Source organism: Drosophila virilis, unplaced genomic scaffold, assembly GCF_030788295.1.
Source record: "Drosophila virilis strain 15010-1051.87 unplaced genomic scaffold, Dvir_AGI_RSII-ME tig00001966, whole genome shotgun sequence".
NCBI lineage: Eukaryota > Metazoa > Arthropoda > Insecta > Diptera > Drosophilidae > Drosophila > Drosophila virilis.
Window position 1 is genome coordinate 286,436 of NW_027212872.1, and position 11,555 is coordinate 297,990.

The 11,555-nt window shown below is 34.7% G+C and overlaps 1 non-coding gene across 3 annotated transcripts; it reads left to right on the forward strand.

Annotated features, from left to right (window-relative positions):
* The first annotated feature begins 5,619 nt into the window (after positions 1–5,619).
* LOC26531163 (uncharacterized) lies at positions 5,620–7,457 on the forward strand. Of its 3 annotated transcripts, XR_011417358.1 has the most exons (6): positions 5,620–5,810; positions 5,945–6,261; positions 6,313–6,464; positions 6,525–6,735; positions 6,791–7,255; positions 7,324–7,451. It is a non-coding gene; the product is annotated as an uncharacterized protein (transcript). The 3 variants fall into 3 exon arrangements; XR_011417359.1 differs by having other exon boundaries at positions 6,322–6,464; positions 6,791–7,457; XR_011417357.1 differs by having other exon boundaries at positions 6,791–7,456.
* The last annotated feature ends 4,098 nt before the right edge of the window (positions 7,458–11,555 follow it).

Here is an 11,555-nt window from a genome sequence, read left to right on the forward strand (position 1 = left end):
CAACTTAATTTTCGACCGATTGTTCCCATGTCAGCTATATGATATAGTGGTCCGATCTTAATAGGATTTTCCATCTTTATGAAGAGCATAGTAAAACTAATAAATGCCGAGTTTAGTCAAGATATCTTTTACACAAAATGTTTTTTCATACAACTTAATTATCGAACGATCTTTCCATGTCAACTATATGATATAGTCGTCCGATCTTAATAGGATTTTGCATCTATATGAAGAGCATAGTTAAACTAATAAATGTCGTATTTGGTCAAGATTTCTTGAAAAGCAAAATGTTTTTTCATACAACAACTTAATTTTCGAGTTATCGTTCCTATGGCATCTATATGATATAGTGGTCCGATTTAATAAAGATTTTGGATTTATATGAAAGGCATAGGAAACTAATAAATGTCGAGTTTGATAAAGATATCTTGAAAAACCAAATGTTTTTTATACAACAACTTAATTTTCGACCGATTGTTCCTATGTCAGCTATATGATATAGTTGTCCGATCTTAATAGGATTTTCCATCTTTATGAAGAGCATAATAAAACTAATAAATGCCGAGTTTAGTCAAGATATCTTATAAGCAAAATGTTTTTTAATTCAATTTAGTTTTCGACCGATCGTTCCTATTGCAGCTATATGATATAGTAGTCCGATCTTAAAAGCATTTTGCGTCTTTATGAAGAACATAGTAAAACTAATTAATGTCCAGCTTGGTAAAGATATCTTGAAAAACAAAATGTTTTTTTATACAACAACTTAATTTTCGACCGATTGTTCCTATGTCAGGTATATAATATAGTTGTCCGATCTTAATAGAATTTTGCATCTATATGAAGAGCATAGTAAAAGTAATATATGCCGAGCTTGGTCAAGATTTCTTGAAAACCAAATGATTTTTCCTACAACTTAATTTTCGACCGATCGTTCCTTTGGCAGCTATATGATATAGTGGACCGATCTAAACAGGATTTTGCACATATAAGAGGAGTATAGTAAAACTAATAAATGCCGAGCTTGGTAAAGATATCTTGAAAAACAAAATACTTTATTATACAACAATTTAATTTTCGTCCGATTGTTCCTATGTCAGCTATATGATATAGTCGTCCGATCTTAATAGGATTTTGCATCTATATGAGGAGCATAGTTAAACTAATAAATGCCAAGTTTAGTCAAGATATCTTAGAAGCAAAATGTTTTTTCATACAACTTAATTTTCTACCGATCGTTATGATATAGCGGTCCGATTTAATAGGGATTTTGCATTTATATGAAAGGCATGGGAAACCTAATTAGTGCCGAGTTTGGTCAAGATGTATTGAAAAACAAAATATTTTATGATACAACTTAATTTTCGGCCGATCGTTCCTATGGCAGCTATATGAAATAGTGGTCCGATTTTAATAGGATTTTGGATCTATATGAAGAGCATAGTAAAACTAATAGATGCCGAGTTTTCATACAACTTATATTTCGACCGATCGTTCCTATTGCAGCTATATGATATAGTGGTCCGATTTAATTAGGATTTTGTATTTATATGAAAGGCATGGGAAAACTAATCTATGCCGAGTTTGGTAAAGATATCTTGAAAAACAAAATGTATTATTTAGGCAACAACTTAATTTTCGACCGATCGTTCCAATGTTAGCTATATGATATAGTCGTACTATCCTAATAGGATTTTGCATCTATATGAAGAACATGGTAAAACTAATAAATGTCGAGTTTGGTCAAGATTTCTTGAAAAGCAAAATGATTTTTCGTGCAAAAAACTTAATTTTCGACCGATTGTTCGTATGACAGATATATGATATAGTGGTCCAACAAAGCTTAAAGGCCATGCGAGAAATTTAATAAGTAATGAGCAGACAATTGCTGCAATCATCACGTAATTATCGACTTCAGTAAAAGGAGAATCGGTAGAAGTTGGATCTGCTAAGCTTTTAAATCTACTACAGAAAAACAAGAGGTTCCCCCGACTAAGGGATACCTTGAACCCCCCTTCTTCCAACATCAAATGCTTATATATATATTATTTTAGCAGCTATATGTCAAGTTTGGTGATTCTAGCTCTTATTATTTACCAAAATTTCCCAAAAAGCAGGATATCGATATCGACTTTTATCGGTTGTTTGAAAACGGAGTAAGCTATCGATAATCGGAAACAAACTCGATTAGCACAGGCACTAGGAGCACCTACATCTAAATTTCAAGTCTCTAGCTCTAATAGGTTCTGAGATCCTTGCGTTCATACATACGGACGGACAGACGGCCGGACATGGCTAGATCGATTCGGCTATTGATGCTGATCAAGAATATATATACTGTATGGGGTCGGAGAGGCTTCCTTCTGCCTGTTACATACATTTGCATGTTGCACAAATACAATATACCCTTTTTACCCATTTTCAAAGGGTTCAGGGTATACACATGCTGATTGGTAATCGACTATCGTCGAACCAACATAAAGCTGCTAGTTGATAAGTTATCACTACCTAGAATTGATGATATTTGAAATCAGCTAGGAAGAGCGAAATATTTTACCATATAGTTTAAAAATAGCTCCGAATTCATTTCAGAGAATGATGACTATAGCATTCTCTGGACTTGAAGCTTCGAAAGCATTCCTTTATATAGATTACTGAATAGTAATTGGTTGTTCCGAATGACATATATTTAAAAACCTGACTGATGTTTTTAACATATGCAGGAAATACAACTTAAAGCTACATCTTGAAAAATGTTTATTGTTTATGCATGAAGTCTTTAACTAGACTAAATAAAAAGAATGTTAAAATCTTAACTTATTAAACTGACTCTTGTTATAATACCCAGACTTCACAACAGAATTTTGTATAATAACGGATGCGAATAAGCAACGTGTGGAGCGGTTTTAACTCAAAACCACACTTCCAGTTGCATATGCATCCAGATCATTTACCACGGGAGAAGGTAACAAGAGTACGACGGAACAGGAACTAGCAGCAATTCATTGGGAAATAACACTTTTCATACCATATACTTATGGAAGACATTTCACTGTCATAACAGATCATAGATCACTTACATATTTATTTCCAATGGTCAATCCAAGTTCCAAATTAACACGTATAAGGCTTGAATTAGAAGAATATAATTTTACGGTACCCTAATGGGAAAGATAATGTATTTTCAAGAATAACCATCAAGGAACTTAATGATTTACAAGTTAAAGTCCTGAAAGTTATTACCAGGCACCAAAGTAAACAGAACAAATAAAAGGTTCTAGTCGGGAGCTCCCGACCCGAATACCCTGAATCCAATTATTCCAACACCAATAAATTAAAACACCAATAAATTAAAAATAAGTTAGAGGTTTTAGTCTGGAGCTCCCGGTCAGGGGATACCCTGAACACTCTTCTTCCTTCTGCCTATTACATATATTTGCATTTTGCACAAATACAATATACCCTTTTTACCCATTTTCAAAGTGTTCAGGGTATAAAAAACAATATACTTTCCCCAGTAGGGCTCGAACTCGCGACAGATAGCACCATTTGCTATGCCTCTACTCGGCAGCCACACCAATAATTGAGTACTTATGATAAAAAAGGAACTTAAATAGCATTACAGAAACAAGTCGCAATTACCATGATGTTAGAATGCGAAGCAGACGCACATGAATGTGTGTGTGTACATGTAAACAGAAATTCTTATAGCTTCTGCCCCATTCAATTGCGCAGTTGCATATAACTTTGGTTTTTTCTTAACCGTATATCAGTATATCTTATTGTACCATAGAATATATGTGTATACTGAAAAAGTCAATTGCATTCAATTGTGGCTTAAATTGGTTGGCAATTAAAGTTGGGCTATTAACTTGATTTATAGCTCTCTGGTGGTAGCGGGTAGGTATAAAATGAAAGATACTTGACAAATATATAATATTCTAGAAGCAGCAAATCATGTTTGGTGACTCTAGCTCTTATTATTATCGGAAACAAAGTCAATCTGCGCAGGCACTAGGAGGACCTACATCTAAAATTTCAATTGTCTAGCTCCTATAGGTTCTGAGATCCTTGCGTTCATACATACGGACGGACGGCCGGCATGGCTAGATCCAGTCGCCTATTGATGCTGATCAAGAATATATATACTGTATTCGGAGATGCTTCCTTCTGCCGGTTACATACATTTGCATTTTACACAAATACAATATAACCTCTTTACCAATTTTCTATGGGTTCAGGGTATAAAAAGAATATTAATATATATTTATAAATAAATTTTTATATATATTTTAATCATTAAAACTTTCAATAAAAAAATTAAATCATTTAAAAATAACTAAATTATTTTACGTTATTTCTTTCAAAAGGGAGGTCTAGTATGTATATGCCTTAAAAGATCACCCTATATACAAATATTAAGTATGCGGCACTTTGTCGCATACAATAACAGTTTAACATTAAACAAGCCCAGAGCCACTTTATAAATTGGCACTGACTCATTTTACGCAGCCTCTCTAGCTAAACGTTTATGCTTGCACTGCACATCCCACTCTCTGTCTGAGCGCATTGAATGCAACATATATGCAAGCTACTCTCTCCCTCTCTTTGTAGCTGTTAACCAATAGTAGTATAAATATATACATGTATCTATAAGCTAAGTGGATTATATTTACTTTGAATAAAGACATTCTTAAAATCCAAGTCAATCAGCATTGACGGGCTTCTGTTATATTCATATTTACTCATACAATATTATATTATTCTATTATGACTAAACATACTGGTATCACAGCAGGTCTTGAATGTTGTTTTACATTCCATTCAGCGTTACTGTCACGAGGCAGATTTTACGAAAAGTGTGTAACCCGTCTCAAATATATATCACAAAGATCTTTGAAAATGATTTTGAAGCCGATCGGAATGCAAACTTAAAAATTGCATTCAAATTTTTTCCCCCAGCTTACCACATTTTCGGATGGTAATTCCAAGTTTGTTGAAAAATAAGTTGTTAGCATATTGGACGAATTCTTAAAGTTTCGCCAAAATATCTTGAACCTGCGTTTTTCTACATTCGCCTACATATTTCAAAAAGTGTAAGACATGTCTAAAATTATTTTTTGTTAAGATGCATGGTAATTAAATTGAGCGCGAAGAGTCATCTACCAAATCTTCGACTCCAGTTTAAACAGAGGCCGAATAGATTTTTCCCAAGATTGTCAAAACAACTCTAAGGTGATTTCAAGCAAAGATCTTTGGAAATGAATTGGAGGATGGTAAACAAAAAAGTTTCATAGAAATTTTTTAGACTTTAAAAATATATTGGATGTAGCCGGTTAGGCAATTGGTAACCGCAAAAAAGTCACCTTCTCCATATAATGTCAAGATGGTAATGATGTGTTCGCCCAGCTTTTGTTGCTGTTGAGGAAGTAGTTTAGAAGTTGCCAAGGGCATACATCTTTCATACTTTGGATAGTTCAGTTACGTAAGTTTATTCCATACATCTCTCACAAGGAGGAATATATATTAACAAATTCAAGCAATGAATTCTTGATTTTCTTTATGTAGCAAAATAAAAAGAAGGCTATGCAATAAAATAAAATAAAATCTATTAAATAAATATACACACATAAAATTTCGAATTTATAAAAATGACCACAATACCATTTCTTGTTTTGGTTTGCTTACCACAAATAATGGCTCGCGTAAACTACGAAAACCTTCATATTTTTATTAACCGATTCCATGTCAATCGCACTACCCTCATACTCACTACCCTAGAAGCTCTAGGGGATGTTTGGTTCACTACTAAAGTGAGTATAGATGAACGGCGTCTTATTGATTATTTTCAAACTAATGCAAGTGAAACCCGTGAGCCTCTCTTGTGGTTTCGTACAACTCATCTTATGCAAACTTTGAATTTTTATGGTATTTTCACTGAAAACAGTCTTCCTTATCAAGAATGTTTTTATCATGTGTCTCGTGCTAATTTCTTCATAAGCGGCTACCATAACGTATCTGCTCTGATTTCTACTGTCGGCCTTTCAGCAGACGAAGAAAGAGTTTCTAGTTACACCTACATTGACTTACAAGAACATTTGCGGTGTGAGCCACGTTTTGATATTCCGCGATGCCATGATGCAAATCAGCCTTTGCATTATGAAACCTCTGATGTTATAGTTTTAAGGGCAGTATTTACTCGACGTTGTCCAATGGATAGTTTTATTCAGTACTATTGGACGCTGCACGACAGTACAGAAAGCCGTAAGCTGTTTATTAAAAAAAAAATTTAGCCTCAAATACCGTTTTATTTAGATCTTTTAGACTTTTTAGGGGGGACTTTAAAACCAGAGCTGAAGGTTGGCCGTTACAGACTTAAAGTAAGGCATCAGTCTCCTTTAAATCGATTAGTAATGGTGCGCATAAATGCTAGAGTTATCGGACGCCGTACACCGCTCGTAGCAAGGGTGAGTATTCGGCCTCTACATATTACTATTTTATTGTTTACTGTCCCTTTTGTCTTCAAGTGCTATTTGGTCCTTGCTCCCCAACGCTTATATGCCGTCATACGTGGAGGTCCATATCGCAAAGTGTTTAGGGGCAAAACCATTTCTGTGAATGGGAGCCCCAGCCGTGACCTTTCTTTACCAAAAAATGCAATACAGAATCTTTTATTTGAATGGTCTTGTGATTCTACCAAAAACAACGACAAAGTGTGCAAGCTTAATATGGGATCAGGTAACTTATCTGAACAAAATTCTAATGAGTATTTGATTATTCCCTGTAATTTCAGGCAAGGGTTTTGTAATTCCTTCTTATACTCAAGCAAACGAACAGACACTTAAATTTGTTTTACATATACGTTCTACCTATGACTATCTTCGATCGGCAGTTGCCATGCAGACCATCTTATTTTCATCATTTCCAAGACGGTATTTAAATATAAATATCGTGTGCGTGACCAACTGCAAAGGGAATAAATATATCAGTCAGCTTCCAATTCACCTTAAAGGCCAATGCCTATATTGCCGCACAAAAAAAATTACAAAGTGGACATGGATCGTAGATAAGAAATTGGTAGGGTCATCAAACAGGCTAATTTTAAATGTGACAAAAAAAATGTCGATTACCATATATTTAAACATGGAAGCTACTCATAGATATAAGCAGACGTCAACATACCATGGAACATCAAGTATTCATCTTGAAAAAAATTTAGGACCTATAAACACCATCTGTTACGTAAAGCCGCTTGATGGTGAGGCTATAGAAACGATCTTCTTTATTCAGTGTGAAAATAAAAATGCTTTATATAAGCCTCTACAGTACTGTGTGGGTATTAGAAGCTTATTAGTCGATGAATGCAAGACCGACGAGCTAATAATGGTGAGACTACCTCCCACATCTAATGTTGAAGTCCAGGTATGCTAAGTAGAATAATTTGTTTGAATATTATGGTACATATTATTAAAATTACTAAACATGAAATCGAATCTTTTGTTTTTCACCCCGGGAGTGCTTTATAATAAAAGTAAGAGATTCTAGTCGGGAGCTCCCGACTAAGGAATACCCTGAACCTTCTTATTTCAACACCAAATAAATTTAAAAAAACCCTCTTCTTCCAACAACAAATGCATATATATATTCTATTTTAGAAGCTATATGTCAACTTTGGTGACCCAGCTCTTAGTATTTACCAAAATTGCCCTAAAAACAGGATACCGATATCGATTTTTATCGATTGCTTGGAAAAGGATCCATTATCGGAAACAAACTCGATCTGCGTGGGCACTAGGAGCACCTACATCTAAGATTTCAAGTCTCTAGCTCTTATAGGTTCAGATATCCTTGCGTTCATACATACGGTCGGACGGACGGACAGACAGACAGACGGATATGGCTAGATCGACTCGGCTATTGATGCTGATCAAGAATATATATACTTTATGGGGTCGGAGATGCTTCCTTCTGCCTGTTACATACAGTTCCATCCGTATGTATGAACGCAAAGATCCCAGAACCTATAAGAAATAGAGACTTGTAATTTTAGTTGTAGGTGCTCATAGTTTCAGCACAGATCGAGTTTGTTTCCAATAATCGATAACTTACACCGTTTCAAATACAATATATATGAAAATTGATTTCGATATCCTGTTTATTGATCAAATTGGATACATAATAAGAGCTAGAATCACCAAACATGATATGTTGCTTCTAGAATCTCTATACATAAAACTATTTGTCCTGACTGACTGACTGACAGACTAATTGGTGATCAAAGCACAAACATTTTTTCACTGTAGTTACCTTATGTGATGAAGGTGCACATAAAGACGGGGCTTCGAAAAATTCTATCCGCAAGTATGGCAAAATCGCGAAAAACGTTTGTATGAAACTTTTTTTTTACCATCCGATTGGCCTCAAACTCAATTTCAAAGTTTTTCATTCAAATTCATTTGAGGGTGTTTCACACTTTTCCAAAATGTATTCCTCCTTGGGGGAATGAGGGTCAAAGATTTGGTGGGTGACGTTTCACGCTTAAATTCATTTTCGAGGTTCATTATGAAAAAACATTTCACATTTTTCGCAAAATCAAAACTCCTTCGGTAGAAATACGATTCAAATATTGTTTGGGCGACGTTTTAAGTGGTGTCCGATTGGCTTCGAACTTGTTTTTAAAGCTCTACATAAGAATTTGATGAAACGTGTTTCAGAAATTTGGAAAATTCCACCCACAACAGTGGTTAATTAGCGAAAAAATTGGTATAATACTGTTTTGTTAACCATCGAATCGCCTCAAACTTATTTTCAAAGATCATTGCTAAAATTCATTAGAGGGGTGTTTCACACTTTGAAAAATCCATTTCTCCTTGGTGGAAATGGTAGTAAGAGATTTGGTGGATGGCTTTTTGCTTTCAAATTTATTTGCATGGATCTACATAAAAAATCATTTGAAACATGTTTTAAATTTTTTCCAAAATCTAAGCTTCTTCAGTGGAAAGTGCATTTTAAAGTAATTGAATACGAAACAGTGGTAAAGTGACGGAAAACGTTTGTATGAGAGTAGTTTCTTTACTGTCCACTCAGTTTCAATATCGTTTTCAAAGCTATTCGAGATTTTATAACATAAGTGCCACAGGCAAGGCAGGGCTATACCCGCTAGTATTATATGTCAAGTATCTTTCATTTTATATCTATCGCTACCTCTCCACTACCACCACACAGCTATATATCAAGTTAATAACACAACTTTTATTGTCAACCAATTTAGGCCACAATTAAAATGCAATTGAGATTTTCAGAATACACAAATATTTTATGGTACAATAAGATATACTGTAAAAAATTACATAAAGATCGGTTAAGGATAAACCAAAGTAATATGCAATTGCGCAATTGAATGGGGCAGCAGCTTTTAGAATTTCTGTATACATGTACACACACATTCATGCGCGTCTGCTTCGCATTCTAACAGCATGGTAATTGCGACTTTTTCTGTAATGCTATTTTAGTTTTTGTTTTTATCATAAGGACTAATAATTGGAATGGCTGCTGAATAGAGGCATACCAAGTGGTGCTGTCTGTCGCGAGTTCGAGCTCTACCGGGGAAAGAATTCTTCACTTCCCTGGTGTGGCTGTTGAGTAGAGTCGATAGCAAGTACTGCTGTCAGTTGCGAGTTCGAACCCTGTCAAGGGAACTTTATTGTTTAAATTTATTTGATGTTGGAATAAGAGGGTCGGGGTATTCCCTAGTCGGGAGCTCCCGACTAGAACCTCTTACTTGTTTTTTTTTGGCTTGTGTGGCTGTTAAGTAGAGTCGACAGCAAGTAATGCGGTCAGTTGCAAGTTGGAATCCTGCAAAGGGAACTTTTGTTTTTTAATTTATTTGGTGTTGGAATAAGTGGGTTCAGGGTATTCCCTAGTCGGGAACTCCCGACTAAAACCTCTTACTTGTTATTTGTCCATATGAGTTCAGAAAAAAAAAAAATTCTTAAATACTTAAACATTATTTGTGAAGAAACACAGAATTGATTAAAGACCAAGTGTGGCATTATTCGCAGGTAATATTCGCATTTTATTATTTGCTGCGCTCTGGGTATGCGCTTACATTCTACATCAATTTTGTCGTCGTTAAAAGTAAATTGTTTGTATCGCTATGAGGTATGAGGTGATAAGTGGTTGAAGCAAGTTTGGAAATAATTTCTTTTCTAATAATTTTTATTAATGACAGTATATCTGTTTGTTAATTCTTGGTAGAAGAGCATTTTTACTTGCTTTGTTAACGGATAGAAAGACAGACTCAACTTCATTAAGTTTATTTATTCTTAAATATGTCTATCCATTCTTATTTGCAAAATAAAAAGCATTCAATGTATTTACCTTATTTAGCTCATTTCAATAATGTAACTTGAAATTTTGATTAGGGTTTTGTTGTTCTGTGCTTGTTGTTTTTTTGTATGCCAAAGTCTTAGTTTCTGTTCATCTTAGTAGCCATTAACATTAAATTATGTGCTACATCGTCAGTTTCTTAGGAAATAAGTATTTGTGCAAATATGAGTTTTCCGTGGAATTTCGTGCTAGCAAGATGAACATAGCGTCGGGGAGATATAAATAAATTTTTATTTATAATTTATTTTTTTTTAATTCCCTTTAATTTAGACTTGTGTATTTTTTGGGTTTTAGTGGTGGCTATTGTTACTTCTGAGTCTCTAAAGACTTTTTGTTTACTAAATCTGGGTGTTATTTTGTTACGTCGCTAATTCTCTTCTAAGGACCGTTTCTTCTATCTCATATTTGTCAGGCTGGTTTCTACTTATGTTTAGTTTTTCTATTCTAAGCTCATTTTCCTGTGATACGCGTTCCTGAAGTTTTGGAGATAGTTCCGGTCTAAATTGTTTAACTTTCGTAGTCGAAGTTCATGTCTCTGTTGAATGCGTGTGCTCGTCCGGTGAACATTTCGTGTAAGGTATGTTTCGTAAAAGAAAGAATAGCGTTATTGTATGTATCCATGGTTTCTGCCAACACTTTTTCATTGATTTTGGCGTGTTGGAATTTTATCTTTTCTATTGTGAATGTAGCCTTTCTACGGGGGCGTTGCCCGACGCCTGTTGAATGATGTTACATGGATTTGTATAATGTACTGTTTACAAAAATCTTTGAAAAGATTCGAAGAGTATTCTGCTCCTTGGTCACAAAAAATAATTTAAGGTATGCCAAATAGTTGTTTAAAGTTTTGGATTGTTTTTACAACGTTTGTTCTATCACGCATTGCAAATCGTGAAAATTTATCGAATATTGTAACCACGTATTTTCCGTTTATTGGGTATATGTCTGTGAGTATGATGTCCAACAGTTTTTTATGTGTTACAGTTTCTTGTTATTGTATTTTTAGTGGATGTCTGTTGAATTTTAATAATTTGCAAGTGTCACAGTTATTAATAGTATGCGTGACAGAAGATAGGAATTGTATGTTCTGGCATAGGAAGTGGGAGCGGGTGTGCTATGTTTATATTTTTGTGCGCGCGCGCTTAAGAGGACGCTTATGGGAATGGGGAGCG